This window comes from Danio rerio, chromosome 4 (genome assembly GCF_052040795.2).
Source record: "Danio rerio strain M-AB ecotype USA chromosome 4, GRCz13ab, whole genome shotgun sequence".
Lineage (NCBI taxonomy): Eukaryota > Metazoa > Chordata > Actinopteri > Cypriniformes > Danionidae > Danio > Danio rerio.
In genome coordinates this window covers 45391939-45418446 of record NC_141024.2, presented here as the reverse complement: position 1 = coordinate 45418446, position 26508 = coordinate 45391939, and the positions used below count along the sequence as shown (strand labels likewise).

The window sequence follows — 26508 nt, the reverse complement described above, 5'->3', positions numbered from 1 at the left end:
AAGGGCCTAGAAATGCCAGAAGTGGTGGGCAGAGCCATGTCAGTGGATAGAGGCACATGTGTGGCAGGCAGAGCCGTGGCAGTGGAGAGAGGCACATGTGTGGCGGGCAGAGCCGTGTCAGTGGAGAGAGGCACATTTGTGGCGGGCAGAGCCGTGTCAGTGGAGAGAGGCACATGTGTGGCGGGCAGAGACGTGGCAGTGGAGAGAGGCACATGTGTGGCAGGCAGAGCCGTGTCAGTGGAGAGAGGCACATGTGTGGCAGGCAGAGCCGTGTCAATGGAGAGAGGCACATGTGTGGCGGGGCAGAGCCGTGGCAGTGGAGAGAGGCACATGTGTGGCGGGCAGAGCCGTGGCAGTGGAGAGAGGCACATGTGTGGCAGGGCAGAGCCGTGTCAGTGGAGAGAGTCACATGTGTGGCGGGGCAGAGCCGTGGCAGTGGAGAGAGGCACATGTGTGGTGCGCAGAGCCGTGTCAGTGGAGAGAGGCACATGTGTGGCGGGGCAGAGCCGTGGCAGTGGAGAGAGGCACATGTGTGGTGGGCAGAGCCGTGTCAGTGGAGAGAGGCACATGTGTGGCGGGCAGAGCCGTGTCAGTGGAGAGAGTCACATGTGTGGCGGGGCAGAGCCGTGGCAGTGGAGAGAGGCACATGTGTGGCGGGCAGAGCCATGGCAGTGGAGAGAGGCACATGTGTGGCGGGCAGAGCCGTGGCAGTGGAGAGAGGCACATTTGTGGCGGGCAGAGCCGTGGCAGTGGAGAGAGGCACATGTGTGGCAGGCAGAGCCGTGTCAGTGGAGAGAGGCACATGTGTTGCGGGCAGAGCCGTGGCAGTGGAGAGAGGCACATGTGTGGCGGGCAGAGATGTGGCAAAAGTTGTGATGGCTTTAGTGTGAGGGGTTGGTGGTTGTTGTTTTTGTTTGCAGAGTCCTAAATGTTTAACAAAATCAGGTTTTCTTAAAATGGTTGATTTGCAGAAGAGGCAGTGATAATGTGGCTGACTTCTGCAGAGGCGTCCACATCTGTGTATTGTAAATTCTGAAAAAAAGCAGTATAAGATTGCACTTTAAGTTTTCTTACAATTTTTCACTATAATAAGATGTACATTTTCAAATATTTCCTTCATGCTGGACTGATCTATTCAAATGTGCCTGCAGATGTGATTGCACTTTTTTTAATCGTGTTGGTTGGAAAACCGAGATATCACAAAATGGACAATGAAAATATGTGCAGCATTTGGTGCACTGTACAGGTACTGGCAGAGACCCCCCTTTTTGAATTGTAATATCCATCTAGGAAAAACATACACAAGTCACAAGCAAATTATATTTGTTTTAACCTAAGAGAGCTCACATTGTAAATGTTATGCAGATTAATTGATATTTTGATTTCCAGAGATCTTATTTACAATTGTTAAACTGTTATTGTGTTACTGTTATTGTCTGTACCACTTTCAGATAGATAATACAGTAATACGTTCAGTAGACCTACATAGCACTTTAAAGTAAAAATGTTAAAATAAAATGTATTGTGTATATAAAGCAATTATTAATTGTAACATTAAAGTTTTTTATTTTGCCAGAAATCATTGCTAGAAAAGTGTCCCAGAATGGTACAATAACAGAAAATAAGAGTGCGCTGTAAATATCATAAAATAATGCTATCTTTTGACTAATTCAAATCAAACACTGAAATATTGTTTGTTAGTGTAATAAGATGTCACATTGATTTATGCCATAAAACCTGCTAATTTCAAGAATCGCTTTAATAAAATGAATAACCTTACTCACGTGTCCGATGTTGCTACTTCCTAGAAAGTGCTGCTCTGAGCGTGGGTCTCGATACCTGCCGCTTCACCCAACCCAACAGCAGGTGGCACTGTCTGAGAAAATGATAGGTATGGAAGTGCTGGTCTGAGCATGCAGGTCTGAGCGTGCGGTTGGGTCTCCGGGCCTGCAGCTTCACCCTACCCCCAAATGTGGGAATCTCGACTGCATAATTTCTGGTAGTGGGGGACTGCGTTCGCGCTCTCCCCTGAGCACAGTGGTTCAAGACAGAGTTCAGGCGGTAGCGTCGGGCCCGGCTGGAGCGGTGCTTCCCTCTCCTCCTCGTCCTTTGCTAAGCCACTTTTGCGCCAGTAGAGCTGCGCGCGTCTGTGGAAGGCCTGCCCACCCATCGCTAGAGGAGTCTGTTCTGACGCCGAAAACTACTCGAAAGGTCCCCCCTCAAAGCGGTTTGACCAGGTGAAGGAACACGCAAAGAGAGCCCCCGGTGGCTTTTGTCCGCCAAACGAGTGTGCCCTGCGGAATGTCAGAATTTTATTTGCTGGCCTGCCGCTGTTACTGACGGAACGAATGCAGACCGTGTGAAAGGTCATCATTTTATCTGCCATTAAGTAAGCGAACGCTTCTGCTTGGATCAGAGGTAACTTTGTTTCAAGAACTGCAATCTTTTGCAAACGTCTGTGGTGTTTTGGGCAGAGGGACGGTTCTAAACCAATCTGAACCAGAGGCAATTTCGCAGCCAGCCGTCGGTGGTTTGCCGTCTCAGGAATGTAAGGTGCTTGCAGCGGAAGGTTGTTTCGTTAGCGCTTCCGCTTTCGTTAGTGAAGTTCTTTTGCGGAACGTTTGTAGATCCCGTCGTCTTCTTCAAGCTATGTCGTTTGAGCACTGTGCTGATAGGCTGACGTAAGAAAACAGGACACAAAATATACAAGGCAAGAGTGCAAAGCACGGAGCTCTAGGCAAAGGCGGTCCGAACCGCAGCAAAGCAGGAGATCGACATGTCCAAATAGACCAAATCAGAAACTAAGCAGAGAAAAACGGCATCTGTAGAGAAAGAAAACAGATGGAGGAAAAGAAAGAAAGAACAGGAGGATCCCCTCCCCCCATAGAGGGTCTGTTATGCCCAGATCGAGTGCGTCCAGTGGAATCCATGTGTTGGCAGCCCCAACTGATGACAAAACACAAAGCAAGCATCTGGAGGAAGCTCAAACTCTTCATGCGTTGCCACAGTTACTAGCGAGTGGTTTGCAAGCACAGGCACGTCTGCTGCAAGTACAGCGCCGTCAGGAGACAGGGGTTGCTGGCCCATTCCCCATGCTCGGTGGCTGGGCATCACCGTCCTGGAGTACGGCCGATAGAAAACGGCGGCTGACGGCTGAATTTTTTGAAAAAGAACAAAAAATGAAAAATTTTAGAAAAATAAAAAAAAAATCGATTTTTTTTTTAAATAACAAAAAATGGAAATTTTTTGAAAAATCACAAAAAATGAAACATTTTTGAAAAAATAACAAAAAATGAAAATTTTTTGAGAAATCACAAAAAATCACAAAAAATGAATTTTTTTTAAAAATCGCAAAAAACGAAAATATTTTGAAAAATCGCAAAAAGTCACAAAAAATGAAAAATCTAAAAAAATAACAAAAATGACAATTTTTTGAAAAATCGCAAAAAATGAAAATTTTTTGAAAAATAACAAAAAATCGAAATATTTTGAAAAATAACAAAAAATCGAATTTTTTTGAAAAATAACAAAAAACGAAAATATTTTGAAAAATCGCAATAAGTCACAAAAAATGAAATTTTTGGAAAAAATCACAAAAAAGGAACATTTTTTGAAAAATGAAAAAATGAAAAATTTTTGAAAAATCACAAAAAATTAAAAAATTTTAAAAAATCGCAAAAAAATCACAAAAAAATGTTTTTTTTTTGAAAAATCACAAAAAATGAAATTTTTTTGAAAAATGGCAAAAAATGAACATGTTTTGAAAAATCGCAAAAAATGAAAATTTTTTGAAAACTCGCAAAAAATCACAAAAAATGAAAATTTTTTGAAAAATCACAAAAAATGAAAATTTTTTGAAAAATCGCAAAAAATGAAAATTTTTTGAAAACTCGCAAAAAATCACAAAAAATGAAAATTTTTTGAAAAATCACAAAAAATGAAAATTTTTTGAAAAATCGCAAAAAATGAACATTTTTTGAAAAATCGCAAAAAATGAACATTTTTGGAAAAATCGCAAAAAAATCTAAAAAAATCACAAAAATGACAATTTTATGAAAAATCGCAAAAAATGAACATTTTTTGAAAAATCGCAAAAAATCTAAAAAAATTCACAAACAATCACAAAAATGAAATTTTTTTGAAAAATCGCAAAAACAGAAACATTTTTGAAAAATCGCAAAAAATGAAATTTTTTTGAAAAATCGCAAAAAATGAACACTTTGATAAATCACAAAAAATGAAAATTTTTGAAAAAACGCAAAAAATGAAAATTTTTATGAAAAATTACAAAAAAATGAAAAATATTTGAAAATCACTAAAAATTAAAAATTTTTGAAAAATCGCAAAAAATGAAAATTTTTTGAAAAATCGCAAAAAATGAAATTATTTTGAAAAATAACAAAAAATCGAAATATTTTGAAAAATAACAAAAAACCTAAATTTTTTAAAAATAACAAAAAACGAAAATATTTTGAAAAATCGCAAAAAGTCACAAAAAATGAAATTTTTTGAAAAATCACAAAAAATGAAAATTTTTTGAAAAATAAAAAAATGAAAAATTTTTGAAAAATCACAAAAAATGAAATTTTTTTGAAAAATCGCAAAAAATCACAAAAAATGATTTTTTTTTTAAAAATCACAAAAAATGAAATTTTTTTGAAAAATCGCAAAAAATAAACATTTTTGGAAAAATCGCAAAAAAATCTAAAAAAATCACAAAAATGACAATTTTTTGAAAAATCGCAAAAAATGAAAATTTTTTGAAAAATAACAAAAAATGAAAATATTTTGAAAAATCGCAAAAAGTCACAAAAAAAGAATTTTTTTGAAAAATCACAAAAAATGAACATTTTTTGAAAAATAAAAAAATGACAATTTTTTGAAAAATCACAAAAAAATGAAAATTTTTTGAAAAATTGCAAAAAATCACAAAAAATGTTTTTTTTTGAAAAATCACAAAAAAATGAAATTTTTTTGAAAAATCGCAAAAAATGAAAATTTTTGGAAAAATCGCAAAAAAATAAAAAAAAAATCACAAAAATGACAATTTTATGAAAAATCGCAAAAAATGAAGTTTTTGAAAAATCGCAAAAAATATAAAAAATTCACAAAAAATCACAAAAATGAAATTTTTTTGAAAAATCGCAAAAACAGAAACATTTTTGAAAAATCACAAAAAATTAAAAATTTTTGAAAAATCACAAAAAATGATTTTTTTTGAAAAATCGCAAAAAATGAAAATTTTTAGAAAAATCGCAAAAAATGAAATTATTTTGAAAAATAACAAAAAATGAAAATTTTTTGAAAAATCGCAGAAATCACAAAAAATGAAATTTTTTTGAAAAATCACAAAAAATGAAATTTTTTTGAAAAATCGCAGAAATCATAAAAAATGAAATTTATTCGAAAAATCACAAAAAATGAAAATTATTTGAAAACTCACAAAAATTTAAAACTTTGTGAAAAATCTCAGAAATCACAAAAAATGACATTTTTTTGAAAAATCACAAAAAATGAAAATTTTTTGAAAAATCACAAAAAATGAAAATTTTTTGAAAAATCACAAAAAATGAAAATATTTTGAAAAATCACAAAAAATGAAAATTTTTTTAAAAATCGCAAAAAATGAAAATCTTTTGAAAAATAACAAAAAATGAAAAATCGCAAAAAATGATTTTTTTTTGAAAAATAACAAAAAATCGAAATTTTTGAAAAATCACAAAAAATTAAAATGTTTTGAAAAATCACTAAAAATGAAATTTTTTTGAAAAATTACAAAAAATCTAAATTTTTCAAAAAAATCACAAAAAATGAAAATTTTTTGAAAAATCGCAAAAAATGAAATCTTTTTAAAAATCACAAAAAATGAATTTATTTTGAAAAATCGCAAAAAAAAATTTTTTTTGAAAAATCATTAAAAATGAAAATTTTTTGAAAAATCGCAAAAAATGAACATTTTTTGAAAAATAAAAAATCGTAATTTTTTGAAAATTAACACAAAATCGAAATATTTGAAAAATCTCAAAAAATCAAAATTTTTTGAAAAATAAAAAATTGCAATTTTTTGAAAAATCGCAAAAAAATGAAAATTTTTGGAAAAATAGCAAAAAATTAAAATTTTTTGAAAAATAACACAAAATCGAAATTTTTTGAAAAAACGAAAAATCACAAAAAATGAAATTTTTTGGAAAAATCACAAAAAATAAATTTTTTTTTGAAAAATCACAAAAAAAGAAATTTTTTTGAAAAATCGCAAAAAATGAAAAATTTTTGAAAAATCGCAAAAAATCACACAAAATGACATTTTTTTGAAAAATCAAAAAAATGAATTTTTTTGAAAAATCACTAAAAATAAAATTTATTTGAAAAATCGCAAAAAATGAAAAATTTTTGAAAAATCGCAAAAAATCACACAAAACGTCTCGGGTTACGTATGTAACCATAGTTCCCCGAGAGGGAACGAGACACTGCGTCTAACCAGAACGCTAGGGGAACACCTCTTTTATACGCGTCTTGAAGCACATGTGAAATCAATCTAATGTAATTAAGCAGGTGTCGTCAGACCAGAGAGTATAAAAGCCTGTACTGAGCATTCAGTATCAACTTCGAATTAGCTTGAAAGAAGTAACAGGCAGAAGAGAGTATGGCGGAATACGCAGTGTCTCGTTCCCTCTCGGGGAACTATGGTTACATACGTTACCCGAGACGTTCCCCTTCTAGGGAACTTCAACACTGCGTCTAACCAGAACGCTAGGGGAACGCAATACCCACTAGGCCAGACTCACTGCTGACTGTGAACGCACACTACGCAGTGAGAATAGAGGACCCTGGTGAGGGGTCTACATAGAGTTGATAGTGACGCACAAATGTATGTGGAGTCGACCATCCTGCCGCCAAACAAATGTCAGAAAGGGCTGAGCCCGAAATAGAAGCTTTGGAGGCCCCGACAGCCCTTGTGGAGTGGGCCTTAACAAATTTAGGTACAGGGCGTCCAGCAGCCTGATAGGTAAATGAGATAGTCTCAACTATCCAATTACTTATTGTCTGCTTATTTGCCGGACTCCCCCTTTTTGAGGGTCCGAAGCAGACCAGTAACTGTTCACTCTTTCTCCAGTTGATAACCCGGTTAACATATGTATTCAGAGCTCTAACTGGGCAGAGTAAGTTTAACTTCTCTTGGTCCGACGACTGAAATGGGGGCGGGTGAAAGGCCTGTAGCACAGCAGGTCTCGCCACATGAGTGGGCACCTTAGGCACGTACCCCGGTCTGGGATAAAGAAAGGCTTTGGACATGCCTGGAGCAAACTCCAGAAATGAAGGTGCAACCGACAAAGCCTGGAGGTCACCAACCCTTTTTAAGGAAGAAATAGCCAATAAGAAAGCTGTTTTTAGTGTCAGAAACTTATCTGACGCCTCCTGCAGTGGCTCAAATGGGGGAACAGAGATGCCCTCGAGCACCAATGTTAAATCCCATGTCGGTACCCTGTGTGTGCTGACAGGCCTTAGCCTTATGGCTCCACGAAGGAAGCGACGAATAAGCGGATCCTGTCCTAGTGACTCATCATCTAGGGGAGAACGGTAGGCCGCTATAGCTGACACGTACACTCTCAGAGTGGATGCAGCTAACCCAGCAGACAGGCGATCTTGGAGAAATTCCAGCACTGAGGCTACCTGGCAGCTGACTGGGTTCAGCTGGTGTTCTCTGCACCAAGCTGAAAAGAGAGCCCATTTTAGGGCATAAAGCTTCCTTGTGGAGGGAGCCCTGGAGCTTAGAATGGTCTGAGCAACCTCGGTTGACAGTCCATACTCTATGAGGTGGGCCCCCTCAGAGGCCACACCCACAGTTTCCACAGGTCGGGTAGGGGATGAAGTATCATTCCTCCCGCCTGGGACAGAAGGTCCCTGCTGATGGGGATCTCCCACTAGAGACCCGCCAGCAGGGCTATGAGGTCCGAAAACCAAATCCTGGTAGGCCAAACCGGGGCTACCAGCAGTAATTGTACTCAGTCTTGACGGACCCTCTCCAGGACTCCTGGGAGCAGAGCGATCGGGGGAAAAGCATACAGACGTAGCCTCGGCTATATCTGAACCATGGCAACCAGTCACAGAGGGGCTGGATGCGAGAGAGAAAACCACAGTACGCAATGCGTGGTCTCTTGGGAAGCAAACAGGTCTACCTGCGCTTTCCTTAATCTTTCCCAAATGGACTCCACCACCTCGGGGTGAAGAAGTTTCCATTCCCTGGATCTCACCCCCTGCCTCGACAGGAGATCTGCTCCCATGTTCAGATGGCCCGGGACATACATTGCCCTGATGGACAGGATTTTGTTCTGGGCCCACAGGAGGATCCGATGTGCTAGTTTGCATAGCATTCGAGACTTCAGACCCCCCTGCTGGTTGATGTAAGCGACCACCAATGTGTTGTTCGTGCAGACTAAAACATGATGGCCCCTTAGATCTGGGAGAAAGTGTTTTAAGGCCAGAAACACGGCCATCATCTCCAGGCAGTTTATGTGCCAGTAATGATGATGTTCTCCCCATCGTCCCACTGCGGGAAGCCCCCTCAGGGTTGCTCCCCAGCCCGTTAGAGAAGCATCTGTCATAAGCATGACGCGATGACAGACAGCCCCCAACACTAGGCCCTGGGACAGGAACCAGGGCATTTTCCACATACTTAAGGCTCGAAGGCAGCGCCGCGAGACCTTGATCATGCGGATCAAGCCCGTTGCTCCCTAGCCCGTCAGAGAAGCATTTGTCATAGGCATGACGCGATGACAGACAGCCCCCAACACTGGGCCCTGGGACAGGAACCAGGGTATTTTCCACATACTTAAGGCTCGAAGGCAGCGCCGCGAGACCTTGATCATGCGGATTGATCATGCGGATTCCCTTGAGGGAAAACCCCCTGGATTTGAGCCACCACTGCAGGGGTCTCATGTACAGCAGACCGAACGGAATCACGCTGGCTGCTGCTGCCATGAGACCCAACAACCTCTGAAAGTGTTTCACAGTGATGAACTGGCCTAGTTTGACTCTGTGTACGGTTGACTGAATCGAAGCAGTTCATGGCGGGGACAGACGTGCTCGCATCGTCATGGAGTCCCATATCACACCTAAAGAAATGGTCGTCCTGGCTGGAACAAGCACACTTCTTGCGGTGTTTAACCGAAACCCCAACCTTCTGATATGGGTGAGAACGACATCTTGATGCCGAACTGCCATATCGTGAGTCTGAGCTAGAATTAGCCAATCGTCTATGTAGTTTAGGATACGTATCCCCTGCATACGAAGTGGAGCTAGTGCCGCTTCGACTATTTTGGTAAAGGTTCGAGGTGACAGAGCTAGGCCGAATGGAAGAACCCGATACTGGAACGCTTCGCCCCCGCAAGCGAACCTCAGGTATTTCCTGTGTTGGGGAAGGATGGAAATATGGAAGTATGCGTCTTTCAGGTCTATCGTCACAAACCAGTCCTCGGACTGAATTTGTGACACCACGTTTTTGATGGTTAACATCCTGAACCTGAGGGCCCCGACGGCCCGATTTAGATTTCTCAGATCTAATATGGGACGCAATCCCCCATCCTTTTTGGGAACTATAAAATACCGGCTGTAAAACCCTGACTCTCTGTCGAGTGGGAGAACACGCTCTATTGCGCCTTTTATTAATAAGGCCAGTACTTCCTGTTACATAACCAGAGCCTGTTCTGGCTTCACTATGGTGGGTGCAATACCATTGAAGCGAGGTGGGCGTGCACAAAACTGTATTTTGTAGCCATGTTTTACTGTGAACAGGACCCACTGGGACACCATCGGCAGGTGGTTCCACGCTGCCAAAAAATGTGCTAGGGGTACCAGCCTCTCGAGACTGGCCTCTGGTTGTTCTTTGACCCCCCTGCAGAGGGGGTGGGGCCCCCAATGCCCTCAGACACTGAGGAACGCCCACCCCGGGAGACACAGAGCCCCCCACCAACATAAGTGGTGAGGTGGCCTCTCCCTTTCTCCGCGGACCCTGGTTCAGTGAGAGCGCTGAATGGTGCTCTCGGTGTCCAGGGGGGGCCCTGCAAAGCCTGACTCCCAACACGTCAGGACTTTGTTTTATCCTTTGTACTTCATGATATGAGGAGCTGGTTGACGGCTGGGGCTGTCTTTTAACAGCCCCCTGACTTTTTGATCTTGGGGGGGAGAAAGTCCCTGAGGGAGCTAGAGCGTTTTTTAACTCTGTCGAGGGATTCGGCGACGCGATCGACGGCGTCACCGAAGAGCCCTGAGCTCGATATTGGAGCGTCCATAAGAATAGCTCTATCGGTTTCTGACACTTCTGCTTGTGTCAGCCAGAGGTGCCGCTCAGTAGCCACCAGGGTAGCCATAGATCGCCCCAAACTAGAGGCTGCCTCTTTAGTAGCTCTTAAAGCTAGATCTGACGCCCGAAGAGCTTCTCGAAGCTGTTCGGGTGTTGCTCCCCCACCATCTAGGCACTCTTTAATTAGGTCAGCCTGATATGCCTGCAGCACTGACATGGTGTGCAGGCATCCAACAGACTGACCGGCCGTCATGTATGTTTTACTGACTAGACCCGATGTTACTCTTAATGGTCTCGACAACAAAGGAGGGACCCTTGCAGATTTTAGATCTGAACGACGATGACGTGCTAAGTCCTCTTCTATCATTGGCATTACTGTACATGCCTTTTCCCCTAGCCCACGAACTGCTGAATAAATAGCTGTTTTTGGTGTCATTAACCATGCTGAATACGGATTTTTCCATGATTTAGAAACCGCATCATGTAGCTCGGGACAAAAGGGGAGGTCCCTTAGTGGAGGATCTACTCTGCTGGGTAATTCTCTCTCATCCAGCATTCCTGTCAGACGCAGCTGCTGCTGCTCACGTGCTGGCTGCCAATCTATTACTTCGAACCTGTCAGCAGCACGTGAAATCACCTCCACTAACTCCTCATATTCCACTGACTGGGGCGGCAGATTCCCCGACCCTCTTTGTATTTATTGCTGCGGCGCCTCGGTTTCCTCGGAAACGGAGGACGCCACCCTCCCACGAGGTGCAGAAGAAACCGCAGAGCGTGCTTCTGACGCTCCCGAAGGAGGATTAGATCTCACGGATCCAGAGAGAGAAAGGACAGAGTCCGTCTCCATCTCATCCGCCAGATCTAGCTGCGAACCCCACGACCGAAGTCGACGCTCAGCCTCAGCACGAGCGGGACCCGAACCGCGAGGAGCATGCGCCACGGGAGCTTTATTAAAGACCTCTCTCCGACTACGCAGCTCTTTTCGGGAGAGAACGTCACAGTGTCCACAGTCAGCATTCTCAAATGCTGCCAGGGCATGCTCTTCTCCCAAACACTCTAAACACAAATCATGTGAGTCACCAGCCGTAATAAAACGAGGGCATGGAGGCACACAACGTTTAAAGTTTTTCTCTGCCATACCAAAATAAAAAAGTAAGTTGTCAGTTTTTTTGTATTTTGTGTATGCAAATCAGTAATGAAAGTTCACAGAAAGAGGGTGTATTTTCACGTGCGTGCTTCTTGAAAGCAAAGAAGTTGATACTGAATGCTCAGTACAGGCTTTTATACTCTCTGGTCTGACGACACCTGCTTAATTACATTAGATTGATTTCACATGTGCTTCAAGACGCGTATAAAAGAGGTGTTCCCCTAGCGTTCTGGTTAGACGCAGTGTTGAAGTTCCCTAGAAGGGGAATGACACTTTTTTGAAAAATCACAAAAATGAATTTTTTTTTGAAAAATCACAAAAAATGAAAATTTTTTGAAAAATCACAAAAACTGAAAATTTTTTGAAAAATCGCAAAAAATCACACAAAATGACATTTTTTTGAAAAATCACAAAAAATGATATTTTTTTGAAAAATCGCAAAAAATGAAATTTTTTTGAAAAATCACAAAAAATTAAAATTTTTGAAAAATTTCAAAAAATCGCACAAAATGACATTTTTTTGAAAAATCACAAAAAATCTGTATTTTTTGAAAAATCACAAAAAATTAAATTTTTATGAAAAATCGCAAAAAATGAAAATTTTTCTAAAATTTTCATTTTTTTGCGATTTTTCAAAAAAATTTAATTTTTTGCGATTTTTCCAAAAATTTTAATTTTTTGCGATTTTTCAAAAAAATGTTATTTTTTTGCGATTTTTCAAAAAATTTTAATTTTTTGTGATTTTTCAAAAAAATTTCATTTTTTGTGATATTTTGCGATTTTTCATTTTTTGTGATTTTTCAAAAAATTTTAATTTTTTGTGATCTTGTGATTTTTCAAGATTTTAAAAAAAATGTTAAATTTTTTGCGATTTTTCAAAAAATTTTCATTTTTTGCGATTTTTAAAAAAATTGTCATTTTTTGTGATTTTTCAAAAAATTTTCATATTTTGTGATATTTTGTCATTTTTCTAAAAATTTTCATTTTTTGTTATTTTTAAAAAAATTTTAATTTTTTTGTGATTTTTCAAAAAAAAATTATTTTTTGTGATTTTTCAAAAAAAATGTCATTTTTTGCGTTTTTTTTTAATTTTCAGTTTTTGTGATTTTTCAAAAAAAATTCATTTTTTGTGATTTTTTGCAATTGTTCAAAAAATTTTCATTTTTTGTGATTTTTCAAAAAATATTCATTTTTAGTGATTTTTCAAAAAAAATTTTCATTTTTAGTGATTATTCAAAAAATTCTCATTTTTTGTGATGTTTTGCGATTTTTCAAAAAAAATTCATTTTTTGTGATTTCAAAAAAATTTCATTTTTTGTGATTTTTCAAAAAAATTTCATTTTTTGTTATTTTTCAAAAAAATTTCATTTTTTGTGATTTTTCAAAAATGTTCATTTTTTGTTATTTTTCAGAAAATTTTCATTTTTTGTGATCTTTTGTGATTTTCCAAAAATGTTTATTTTTTGTGATTTTTCAAAAAATGTTCATTTTTTGTGATTTTTCAAAAAAAAGAAATTTTTTGTTATTTTTCAAAAAAATTTCATTTTTGGTGATTTTTCAAAAAATTTGCATTATTTGTTATTTTTCAAAAAAAATTCATTTTTTGTTATTTTTCAAAAAATTTGCATTATTTGTTATTTTTCAAAAAATTTGCATTATTTGTTATTTTTCAAAAAAAATTCATTTTTGTTATTTTTCAAAAAAATCGATTTTTTGTTATTTTTCAAAAAAATTCATTTTTTGTGATTTTTCCAAAAATTTTTATTTTTTGTGATTTTTTGCGATTGTTCAAAAAATATTAATTTTTGGTGATTTTTCAAAAAAATTTCTTTTTTTGTGATTTTTCAAAAAAAATTCATTTTTTGTGATTTGTCAATAAATTTTCATTTTTGGTGATTTTTCAAAAAATTTTCATTTTTTTGTTATTTTTCAAAAAATTTTCATTTTTTGTTATTTTTCAAAAAATTTTCATTTTTTGTGATTTTTTGTGATTTTTAAAAATTTTTTAATTTTTTTGTTATTTTTCAGAAAATTTTCATTTTTTGTGATTTTTTGTGATTTTTCCAAAAATGTTTATTTTTTGTGATTTTTCAAAAAATTTTCAATTTTTGTTATTTTTTAAAAAAAATTCATTTTGTTATTTTTCAAAAAAATTTCTTTTTTTGTGATTTTTCAAAAAAAATTTCATTTTTTGTGATTTTTAAAAAAAATCGATTTTTTTGTTATTTTTCAAAAGAATTTCATTTTTTATGATTTTTCAAAAAATTTTCATTTTTTGTTATTTTTCAAATAATTTTCATTTTTTGTTATTTTTCAAAAAAATTTCATTTTTGGTGATTTTTCAAAAAATTTGCATCATTTGTTATTTTTCAAAAAATTTGCATTATTTGTTATTTTTCAAAAAAATTGCATTATTTGTTATTTTTCAAAAAATTAGCATTATTTGTTATTTTTCAAAAAATTTTTCAATTTTTGTTATTTTTTAAAAAAAATCATTTTGTTATTTTTCAAAAAATTTTCTTTTTTTGTGATTTTTCAAAAAAATTTCATTTTTTGTGATTTAAAAAAAAAATCGATTTTTTGTTATTTTTCAAAAGAATTTCATTTTTTATGATTTTTCAAAAAATTTTCATTTTTTGTTATTTTTCAAAAAATGTGCATTTTTGGTGATTTTTCAAAAAATTTGCATTTTTTGTTATTTTTCAAAAAATTTGCATTATTTGTTATTTTTCAGAAAATTTTCATTTTTTGTGATTTTTTGTGATTTTTCCAAAATTGTTTATTTTTGGTGATTTTTCAAAAAAATTTCATTTTTTGTGATTTTTAAAAAAAAAATCGATTTTTTTGTTATTTTTCAAAAGAATTTCATTTTTTATGATTTTTCAAAAAAATTTCATTTTTTGTTATTTTTCAAAAAATTTTCATTTTTTGTTATTTTTCAAAAATATTTCATTTTTGGTGATTTTTCAAAAAATTTGCATTATTTGTTATTTTTCAAAAAATTTGCATTATTTGTTATTTTTCAAAAAATTTGCATTATTTGTTATTTTTCAAAAAATTTTCAGTTGTTGTTATTTTTCAAAAAATTTGCATTTTTTCTTATTTTTCAAAAAATGCATTTTTTTGTTATTTTTCAAAAAATTTCGATTTTTTGTTATTTTTCAAAAAAAATTCATTTTTGTTGATTTTTCCAAAAATGTTCATTTTTGTTGATTTTTCCAAAAATGTTCATTTTTTTTTTCAAAAAATTTGCATTTTTTGTTATTTTTCAAAAAATTTGCATTTTTTGTTATTTTTCAAAAAATTTGCATTATTTGTTGATTTTTCCAAAAATGTTCATTTTTTTTCAAAAAATTTGCATTTTTTGTTGTTTTTCAAAAAATTTGCATTTTTTGTTATTTTTCAAAAAATTTGCATTATTTGTTATTTTTCAAAAAAATTTCATTTTTTGTTATTTTTCAAAAAATTTGCATTATTTGTTATTTTTCAAAAAATTTGCATTGTTATTTTTCGAAAAAATTGCATTTTTTGTTATTTTTCTAAAAATTTGCAGTTTTTGTTATTTTTCAAAAAAATTTCAATTTTTGTTATTTTTCAAAAAATTTCGATTTTTTGTCATTTTTCAAAAAAAATTCATTTTTTGTTATTTTTCAAAAAAAAATTCATTTTTGTTGATTTTTCAAAAACTTTTCATTTTTTGTGATTTTTCAAAAATATTTCATTTTTGTTATTTTTCAAAAATTTTAGCCGTCAGCCGTCGTTTTCTATCGGCCGTACTCCAGGACGGTGATGCCCAGCCACCGAGCATGGGGAATGGGCCAGCAACCCCTGTCTCCTGACGGCGCTGTACTTGCAGCAGACGTGCCTGTGCTTGCAAACCACTCGCTAGTAACTGTGGCATCGCATGAAGAGTTTGAGCTTCCTCCAGATGCTTGCTTTGTGTTTTGTCATCAGTTGGGCTGCCAACACATGGATTCCACTGGACGCACTCGATCTGGGGATAACAGACCCTCTATGAGGGGAGGGGATCCTCCTGTTCTTTCTTTCTTTTCCTCCATCTCTTTTCTTTCTCTACAGATGCTGTTTTTCTCTGCTTAGTTTCTGATTTGGTCTATTTGGACATGTCGACCTCCTGCTTTGCTGCGGTTCGGACCGCCTTTGCCTAGAGCTCCGTGCTTTGCACTCTTGCCTTGTATATTTTGTGTCCTGTTTTCTTACGTCAGCCTATCAGCACAGTGCTCAAACGACATAGCTTGAAGAAGACGACGGGATCTACAAACGTTCTGCAAAAGAACTTCACTGACGAAAGCGGAAGCGCTAACGGAACAACCTCCCGCTGCAAGCACCTTACATTCCTGGGACGGGAAACCACCGACGGCTGGCTGCGAAATTGCCTCTGGTTCAGATTGGTTTAGAACCGTCCCTCTGCCCAAAACGCCACAGACGTCTGCAAACGATTGCAGTTCTTGAAACAAAGTTACCTCTGATCCGAGCAGAAGCGTTTGCTTACTTAGTGGCAGATAAAATGATGACCTTTCACACGGTCTGCATTCGTTCCGTCAGTAACAGCAGCAGGCCGGTAAAAATAAAATTCTGACATTCCACAGGGCACACTCGCTTGGCGGACAAAAGCCACCGGGGGCTCTCTTTGCGTGTTCCTTCACCTGGTCAAACTGCTTTGAGAGGGGACCTTTCGAGTAGTTTACGGCGTCAGAACAGACTCTTCTAGCGACGGGTGGGCAGGCCTTCCACAGGCGCGCACGGCTCAACTGGAGCAAAAGAGGCTTGGCAAAGGACGAGGAAGAGAGGGAAGCGCCGCTCTGTCTTGAACCACTGTGCTCAGGGGAGAGCGCGAACGCAGTCCCCCACTACCAGAAATTATGCAGTCAAGATTCCCACATTTGGGGAATTCGCAGGGGTCAGCGTGGCCGGAGTGCAATGGCCAAGCCTCGCCCTGGGTGAACCACCTTCTTGATCATGGTATCTTCCCTGCCAGGTAAGTATGAGTTGCCGGGCGGCGCAAATGGCAGCCGCCGTTTTCTATCGGCTGTACTCCAGGGCGGTGATGCCCAGCCACCCAGCATGGGGAATGGGCCAGCAACCCCTGTCTCCTGACGGCGCTGTACTTGCAGCAGACGTGCCTGTGCCTGCAAACCACTCGCTAGTAACTGTGGCAACGCATGAAGAGTTTGAGCTTCCTCCAGATGCTTGCTTTGTGTTTTGTCATCAGTTGGGGCTGCCAACACATGGATTCCACTGGACGCACTCGATCTGGGGATAACAGACCCTCTATGGGGGGAGGGGAGGGGATCCTCCTGTTCTTTCTTTCTTTTCCTCCATCTGTTTTCTTTCTCTACAGATGCCGTTTTTCTCTGCTTAGTTTCTGATTTGGTCTATTTGGACATGTCGACCTCCTGCTTTGCTGCGGTTCGGACCGCCTTTGCCTAGAGCTCCGTGCTTTGCACTCTTGCCTTGTATATTTTGTGTCCTGTTTTCTTACGTCAGCCTATCAGCACAGTGCTCAAACGACATAGCTTGAAGAAGACGACGGGATCTACAAACGTTCCGCAAAAGAACTTCACTGACGAAAGCGGAAGCGCTAACGAAACAACCTCCCGCTGCAGGCACCTTACATTCCTAAGACGGGAAACCACAGACGGCTGGCTGCGAAACTGCCTCTGGTTCAGATTGGTTTAGAACCGTCCCTCTGCCAAAAACGCCACAGACGTCTGCAAAAGATTGCAGTTCTTGTGGGGTGTGATTGATGCAAGGCTGTTACCCAGAGCTGGATGAGTAGCAACACAAAACAGCACTTGCATTGGCCGGGAATCGGACCCGGGTCTCCCGCGTGGCAGGCGAGAATTCTACCACTGAACCACCAATGCTGATATGCCTAGATTGCAGCCCTAGTGGGGTGTGATTACTACAAGGCTGTTACCCAGAGCTGGAAGAGTAGCTACACTAAACAGGAATTGTAATGGACGGGAATCCAACCATGGTCTTCTGTATGGCAGGCAAGTAATCTACCACTGAACCAACAATGCTAATATGCTTATACTACAGCCCTAGTGGGGTGTGATTGATGCAAGGCTGTTACCCAGAGCTGGAAGAGTAGCAACACAAAACAGGAATTGCATTGGCCGGGAATCGGACCCGGGTCTCCCGCGTGGCAGGCGAGAATTCTACCACTGAACCACCAATGCTGATATGGTTTTACTGCAGCCCTAGTGGGGTGTGATTGCTGCAAGGCTGTTACCCAGTGCTGGAAGAGTAACAACCAAAATCAGAAGGTGTATTGGGCGGGAAACGAACCTGGGTCTCCCGCGTGGCAGGCAAGACTTCCACCACTGAACGACCAATGCTGACCCATGTTGTACCTTGCGTTTATGTTGTGTGAGTGCTAAAAGGCCATCAACCAGAGCTTAAACAGGAGCCACTCAAAACCACACGTTTTAGCCGGGAATCGACTCTAGGTCTCCCACGTGGCAGGCGAGCATTCTACCACTGAACCACCAATGCTAATATGCTTGTTCTGCAACCCTAGTGGGTTGTGATTGCTGCAAGGCTGTTACCCAGAGCTGGAAGAGTAACAACACAAAACAGGAATTGAAATGGACGGGAATCGGACCAGGGTCTTCCGTGTGGCAGGCGAGAAATCTACCACTGAACCACCAACGCTGATATGCTTATTTTGCAGCCCTAGTGGGGTGTGATTGATGCAAGGCTGTTTTTCCAGAGCTGAAAGAATAGCAACACAAAACCACACTTGCATTGGCCGGGAATCGGACCTGGGTCTCCCGCATGGCAGGCGAGAATTCTACCACTGAACCACCAACGCTGATATGCTTATACTCGATCCCTATTGGGGTGTGATTGCTGCAAGGCTGTTACCCAGAGCTGGAAGAGTAGCAACACAAAACAGGAAATGCATTGGCCGGGAATCGGACCCGGGTCTCCCGCGTGGCAGGCGAGAATTCTTCCACTGAACCACCAATGCTGACCGATGTTGTGTTTTGCCTTTTTGTTGTTCAATTCAATTCAATTCAGCTTTATTTGTATAGCGCTTTTACAATGTAAATTGTGTAAAAGCAGCTTCACATAAATGGTCATAGTAACTGGAACAGTGTGGTTCAGGTTTTAGTGTTTAAGTTCAGTTCAGTTTAGATCAGTTCAGTGTGATTTAATCATTACTGAGAGTTCAAACACTGAAGAGCAAATTCATCGATGCGTAGCTCTATCAATCCTGAACCATGTGAGCCAGTGGCGACAGCGGAGAGGGAAAAAAAACTTCACCTGATGGGAGTGAAGAAAAAAAAACCTTGAGAGAACCAGACTCAGTTGGGCACGACCATTTTAATTTCTCCGCTGGCCAAAAGTCTTGTGCAGAGCTTCATTCGCCGTGGTTTAGGCTGGAAGATGGCCTCAGCGTAGACTCGTCTGTCCCTGGAGCGTCGCTGGAATCAGACTCATGTTCTCCACTCCCCACGACCATCAGCGCAGCAGCAGCTCAGGATATGGCCTGGTCCCGGATATGGAATCCTTGGCATCATCTCGTCGCTGGTCTTGGATCCAATCAGTAACTCCGCATAATCTGAGGACCTCGGGATGAGTATCCCCAGGTGAAAATAGAGAATAAAGAAAATAATTAGCGTAGCTGCTGTTCATAGTGTATATAAACAAGATGCAGAAGCCTGTGTGGAACCCGCTAGGTGATGCATTGAGTGTATGCTTTACTAAACAGATAGGTCTTTAATCTAGTTTTGAACTGGGAGAGTGTGTCTGAGCCTCGGACGTTATCAGGAAGGCTATTCCAGAGTGTAGGAGCCATGAAAGAGAAGGCTCGATCTCCTTTACTTGATTTTGCTATTCTAGGTACTACCAGAAGCCCTGAATTTTGAGATCTTAAAGAGCGAGTTGGTTTGTAGCGAGACAGAAGGTTGGTTAGATAAACAGGAGCTAGATTATTTAGAGCTTTATAGGTGAGAAGTAATATTTTAAATTCAATACGAAACTTAACAGGCAGCCAGTGTAAGGAGGATAAAATTGGGGTTATATGATCATATTTTCTAGACCTGGTCAGAACTCTGGCTGCTGCATTTTGTACTAATTGAAGTTTGTTAATAGAGGATGCTGGGCAGCCAGCAAATAGAGCATTACAGTAATCCAGTCTCGAAGTCATAAAAGCATGGACTAGCTTTTCTGCATCTGAGATGGATAGCATACTTCGTAATTTAGCGATATTTCTCAGATGAAAGAAGGCAGTTTTTGTGACATGGGATATATGGTTTTCAAAAGTTAGATTGCTGTCTAATATGACACCCAGATCTTTTATAGTAGAGCTAAAACTAACTTTGTATCCCTCTAATTGTAAATTGAGTTGCGAGATCTGCTGTGTGCAAGATTTAGGCCCAATAAGTAATAATTCTGTTTTGTCGAAGTTTAAGAGAAGAAAATTGTTGGCCATCCAGTCTTTGATGTCTTTGATACACTCAGTTAGTTTAGAAAGTTCAGACGTCTCGTCAGGTTTAGTTGAAATATATAATTGAGTATCATCTGCATAGCAGTGAAAGCTGATCCCATGTCTTCTAATAATGTCTCCCAGAGGTAGCATGTAAACTGTAAACAGTAAAGGGCCTAAAACTGATCCTTGAGGCACCCCATACTTTACTGGGCTGACTTGTGAAGGCTGTCCATTAATATTCACAAACTGGTAGCGGTCAGTTAAGTATGACTTAAACCATTGTAGAGCCTGTCCCTGGACACCTGTAGACTTTAAGCGATTTATGAGGATATTGTGGTCAATGGTATCAAATGCCGCACTAAGATCGAGTAAAACTAATAGCGAGACGCACCCTCGGTCAGCAGCTAAGAGAAAATCATTGGTTATTTTCACTAAGGCGGTTTCTGTACTGTGGTGAGCCCTGAAACCTGACTGAAACACTTCAAAAATATTGTTCGTCTGCAGAAAAGAGCATAATTGAGTAGAAACAACTTTTTCTAGTATTTTAGACATAAATGGAAGATTTGAAATAGGCCTATAGTTAGCTAAGTTGTTGGTGTCTAGTTGCGGTTTCATAATAATAGGCTTAATAACAGCTAGCTTGTAAGAGTTTGGAACATGGCCTTTAGATAAAGAAGAGTTGATAATGTTAAGAAGAGGTTCTCCTATAGCAGGTAGCAGCTCTTTCAGTAATTTTGTTGGAATTGAGTCCAGCATACAGGTAGCTGGTTTAGAGCTATTTATAATTTTTACTAACTCTTCATGTTCTATGATTTTGAAGCAGTGTAGGTTAATATTATGATTCAATGAAATATTTACAGGATTTGGAGTATAAGCCGGTGCAGAAAGTTTGGCATCTCCTATTTTCTGTCTAAAGCCTTCTATTTTATTACTGAAAAAATTCATGAAGTCATCACTACTAATTTGCAGTGGAGTAGTTTGTTCCAAGGATGACCGATTATTTGCTAATTTAGAGATGGTGTTAAATAAAAATCTAGGATTGTTATGATTATTTTCTATCAGTTTGCGCAGGTGCTCAGTCCTGGCAGATTTCGCAATTCTAAAGACTCTAAATTAGTTTTTTTCCATTTACGAACCAGGGCGCGGGTTGCTGTTTTGAGCGCACGAGTATGACTATAACAGCCTTGCAGCAATCACACACCACTAGGGCTGCAGTAAAACCATATCAGCATTGGTGGTTCAGTGGTAGAACTCTCGCCTGCCACGCAGTAGACCTTGAGTCGCTTCCCGGCTAATACAAGTGCAGTTTTGAGTGGCTCCTTTTTCAGCTCTGGTTGACAGCCTTTTAGCACTCACACAACACAAAGGCAAAAAGTAACATTGGTCAGCATTGGTGGCTCAGAGGTAGAATTCTCGCCTGCCATGCGGGAGACCCAGATCCAATTCCCGCCCAATGCAATTCCTTTTTTGTGTTGCTACTCTTCCAGCTCTAGGTAACAGCTTTGCAGCAATCACACCCCACTAGGACAGTAGTATAAGCATATCAGCATTGGTGGTTCAGTGGTAGAATTCTTGCCTGCCACGTGGGAGACCCGGGTCTGATTCCCGGCCAATGCAATTCCTGTTTTGTGTTGCTGCTCTTCCAGCTCTGGGTAACAGCCTTGCATCAATCACACCCCACTAGGGCTGCAGTATAAGCATATCAGCATTGTTGCTTCAGTGGTAGATTTCTTGCCTGCCACACAGAAGACCGTGGTCCGATTCCCGTCCATTACAATTCCTGTTTTGTGTAGCTACTCTTCCAGCTCTGGGTAACAGCCTTGCAGTAATCACACCCCACTAGGGCTGCAATATAAGCATATCAGCATTGGTGGTTCAGTGGTAGAATTCTCGCCTGCCACGCGGGAGACCCGGGTCCGATTCCCGGCCAATGCAAGTGCTATTTTGTGTTGCTACTCTTCCAGCTTTGGGTAACAGCCTTGCATCAATCACACCCCTTAGGGCTGCAGAACAAGCATATCAGCAATGGTGGTTCAGTGGTAGATTTCTGGCCTCCCCCGTGAAAGACCCTGGTCAGATTCCCATCCAATCCAATACCTATTTTGTGTTGCTACTCTTCCAGCTCTGGGTAACAGCCTTGCAGCAATCACAACCCACTAGGGCTGCAGTATAAGCATATCAGCATTGCTGGTTCAGAGGTAGAAATCTCGCCTGCCACGCGGGAGACCTTGAGTCAATTCCTGGCTAATACAAATGCAGTTTTGTGTGGCTCCTTTTTCAGCTCTGGTTGACGGCCTTTTTGCAATCACACAACACAAAGGTAAGAAAGAACATGGGTCAGCATTGGTGGTTCAGTGGTAGAAGTCTTTCCTGCCACGCGCGAGACCTGTGTCCAGGCTAAAACAAGTGCACTTTTTGTGGCTCCTTTTTCAGCTATGGGTGGCGGCCTTTTAGCACTCACACAACACAAAGGCAACTATCAACATGGGACAGCATTGGTGGTTCAGTGGTAGAATTCTCGCCTGCCACACGGGAGACCCTGCTCCGATTCCCGGCCAAGGCAATTCTTCTTCTGTGTTGCTACTCTTCCAGCCTTTTAGCACTCAGACCCCACTAGGACAACAGTATGAGCATATCAGCATTGGTGGTTCAGTGGTAGTATTCTCACCTGCCACGCCGGAGAACCCGGTCTGATTCCTGGCCAATGCAATTTCTGTTTTTTGCTGCTACTCTTCCAGCTCTGGGTAACAGCCTTGCAGCAATCACACCCCACTAGGGCTGCAGTATAAACTTATGAGCATTGGTGGTTCAGTGGTAGAATTCTCGCCTGCCACGTGGGAGATCTGCGTCTGATTCCCGGCCAATGCAAGTGCTATTTTGTGTTGCTACTCTTCCAGCTCTGGGTAACAGCCTTGCATCAATCACACCCCACTAGGGCTGCAGCTTAAACATATCAGCATTGGTTGTTCAGTGGTAGATTTCTTGCCTGTCACGCGGAAGACCGTAGTCCGATTCTCGTCCATTCCAAATCCTGTTTTGTGTTGCTACTCTTCCAGCTCTGGGTAACAGCTTTGCAGCAATCACACCCCACTGGGTCTTCCGTATAAGCATATCAGCATTGGTGGGCCAGTGGTAGAGTTCTCGCCTCCCACGCGGGAGACCTGGGTCCGGTTCCCAGCCAATGCAATTCCAGTTTCGTGTAGCTATTCTTCCAGCTCTGGGTATCAGCATTGCAGAAATCACACCCCACTAGGGCTGCAGTATAAGCATATCAGCATTGGTGGTTCAGTGGTAGAATTCTCGCCTGCCATGCGGTAGACCTAAAGTCGATTCCTGGCTAATACAAGTGTGCGTGTGTGTGGCTCATTTTCAAGCTCTGGTTGACGGCCTTTTAGCACTCACACAACACAAAGGCAAAAAACAACATCGGTCAGCATTGGTGGTTCAGTGGTAGAATTCTCGCCTGCCATGCGGGAGACCCGGGTCCCATTCCTGGCCAATGCAATTCCTGTTTAATGTTGCTACTCTTCCAGCTTATCAAGCAAGTTTTTACGCAGCGGATGCCCTTTCAGCCGCAACCCATGTCTGGAAAAAACACACACACACACTAAAGACAATCTAGCCTATCCAATTCACCTGTACCACATGTCTTTGGACTGTGGTGGAAACTGGAGCACCCTGAGGAAACCCACGTGAATGCAGGGAGAACATGCAAACTCCACACAGAAACACCAACTGAACCGAGGCTTGAACCAGTGACCTTCTTGCTGTGAGGCGACAGCACTACCTACTGCTTCACCCAGCATAAAAATGTACATACATAAATCACAATTTAAATGGACAAATAAATATATATGTTTAAATTGTGTTTTTAACCCCCTGGGGTCGAAGACAGCGTATACGCGTTCTGACAAGTTTTTACCTCATTGAGCTGAAATGAACCTAAATTACACTTTCAGTTTTGATCGTACAGATAAGATCAATACATCAGTCGAATCTGTTAGGTGTCTACTTTTAAATGTGTACACTCACAACAAAAACAAATGTGTGTGCTTTTGCAAATCAAGGATAATAAACAGTGTAGGCATTCTGTCTTTTCTCTCTCCGTGAACTGTTTTTAGAAACGTGTCAGCAAAATGCGCTGAAACTCCGCGAAAACAATACACCCAGACACGAGACACATATCTTTATAAAGCTTGAAGTGTCTACTTTTAAACGCAGCTATGCATGTTGAAAACAAATATTGTTTAATAAAGTAATCAGTATGAAAGCAACGCTATGTCTAGCTTCTCAGTCTGAGCTCATTAGAGTTATTGCGACCAGGCCCACGAAGCTTTGACATTACAAACAGCCTGCATGAGGAGCGCGCAACAGTGGACTGTGTCAGGAAAAACACGTCATTAAAATGAACTGAAACTCAGCAAATACTCGACAAAGAAACATGTGAGATGTTTCTAAAGAAAGCTTGATATGTCTACTTTTGCATTAACCAATATAAGTCGAAAACAAATAATCTTTCAAGTAATTCGTATAAAAGTAATGGCAGGTACTGATTCTCCTGTCGCCTCATTACAGCGAACGTGATCCCGCCCGCAGTGTAGGCGCATTTCATATGGAAATTAACTGAGGTGAGCCAGGTGATAATGTAAACGCTCCCCGAGACATGGCATCAAACGACAAGCTTTATTATAGTTACTTATTTTGTTTGAACGATGGCATGCTACACGGGTGAAGAAGCACAATATAAAAATAATATAAAAATAAACACAATATAAAAATAAAAATATATAAATAAACTTATTTGTTCTCAGATTCTTTCTTGAAACTCTTAGTCACATACCTGTCTGATGGCTCATTATGCAGGTCTTTGTCTTCTCTGGTGTTACTCACTGCATAGTAATGATAGTTCACGCCTTCTCGCATAAACTATTTTCACACAGAAAGTGACTTAGAAATTTTAAATCATAGTATTTTTTTCTGTGAGCAAGTGAACAAGATGATTCTCACATCATTTTGAAGCAAAAACACTAGACTACCAGATCCAGTTCTCAAAAGTCTTGTGCACAAATGTTCTCTGTGTGTTTCACGGCCTTGTTTCAGGGATTTCAAAATTTTAGTTTTTCACTAACCACGCATAAACGTTTCTTTCTCAAAAACACAAACACATACAAACATGCTGCTTAGGTATTATTGTAAACCAACTTGTGCTGTTTACAGTGTTATCACACATTAGCCATTAAAATGTTTTTAAGATACTGAAAACAACACAAATGTCAGTGCATGTCAAAACTTCTCCAGAGCCCCAAAACACCCTCAGACCCCAGAGGGTTAAAAGTCATTTTATTAGGCAATAAAACAATGCATTACAAAAACATTTTAAATGTATAAATAAATATACACTTTTATTACTGTATTTTTATTTAATTCATGTTTTAAAGGCTGATTAATCAAACAGTAAAAAATTGTATTAATAAATCACAAAACACATTTTAAACAGCTTTTTAAATAAGCATTTGGCAAATGCTTTTCTCCCTATTTGCTGCTTGGTTTTCTTTTTCTTTTGCCACATGCTTTTCTCAAATTGAAAATGAATCGAGTTAAAAAATGGCTCTGCTGTAATGAGCTATTGTTTTCCTCTGTTAGGAAAAAAAGACAGTTAACAGTTTTATCTAGATTAAATGACCTTGGTGATAAAGATTTTCTTGGAGATATAGAACAAAATGAACTTCGTATTTTGCCATCAGAGTTGGATGACTACTATACAGAGAAAGCTAAAGGAGCTTTACTATCTAGAGTGAAATGGATAGAGGAGGGGGAGAAAAATTCTTCATATATATTTTTTTAATTTAGTAAAACATAGACAATCTTCAAAAACTATTAATAAACTTAGCATAAATAACAATGTAAGTGAAGAGAAAACTTTGATTGATGATCACATCTATTCATATTATTATGTAAGTCAAAATTTAATGAGAGTGATTGTGACTTTTTATTTTCCTTTTTAAAAGATAAAGTTCCTATTATAGATAACAGCTTCCGAGAAATGATGGAATCTGACATTGTTATCTCTGAACTTGATGTTGCTATTTCTCAAATGTTCAATGGAAAATCCCCAGGTACAGATGAAATCACAGTTGAGATTTATAAACATTTTTGGCCAGAGATGAGATTTTTAGTTTTTGAAGCACTTAAGGAATGTATAGAGAAAGAGAACTATCGACTTCTATGAAGCAGGGTTTAATCATTTAGTTCCAAAGCCAAGCAAAGACCAATTATTTTTAAATAATTGGAGACCGATAACTCTTTTGCCCAATGATTTTAAATTGCTCTCTCATGTATTTGCCAATAGACTCAAAAAAAGGTATAGGCGAGAAAATTAATGAAACACAATCAGCTTTTATTAAAGGGAGAAGTATTCACAATCATATCAGACTGATAGTTGATATGCTCGATTATAGGTATTTAATTCCTCAGACAAGTTTATTTCTAGACTTTTTCAAGTCATTTGATACCCTTGAGCATCCTTTTTTGTCTTTAGAAAATCTTTAGAAACTTTTGGGTTTAGTCCGAGCTTTTGTAGGGTAATTTCCATGTTCTATA

The 26508-nt window shown here is 39.0% G+C and overlaps 1 protein-coding gene and 4 non-coding genes across 5 annotated transcripts in view; 2 read left to right on the top strand and 3 right to left on the bottom strand.

Annotated features, from left to right (window-relative positions):
- Positions 1-26508, top strand: part of LOC103910934 (uncharacterized) — a 492719-nt gene that overhangs the window by 27981 nt on the left and 438230 nt on the right. The window lies entirely within an intron of this gene.
- On the bottom strand, positions 16288-16451 carry LOC148681438 (U1 spliceosomal RNA). The gene has a single exon (XR_015944304.1). It is a non-coding gene; the product is annotated as a U1 spliceosomal RNA (small nuclear RNA).
- On the bottom strand, positions 17262-17332 carry trnag-gcc (transfer RNA glycine (anticodon GCC)). Its single transcript has one exon. It is a non-coding gene; the product is annotated as a tRNA-Gly (tRNA).
- Positions 17580-17650, bottom strand: trnag-gcc (transfer RNA glycine (anticodon GCC)). The gene has a single exon. It is a non-coding gene; the product is annotated as a tRNA-Gly (tRNA).
- Positions 21773-21843, top strand: trnag-gcc (transfer RNA glycine (anticodon GCC)). The gene has a single exon. It is a non-coding gene; the product is annotated as a tRNA-Gly (tRNA).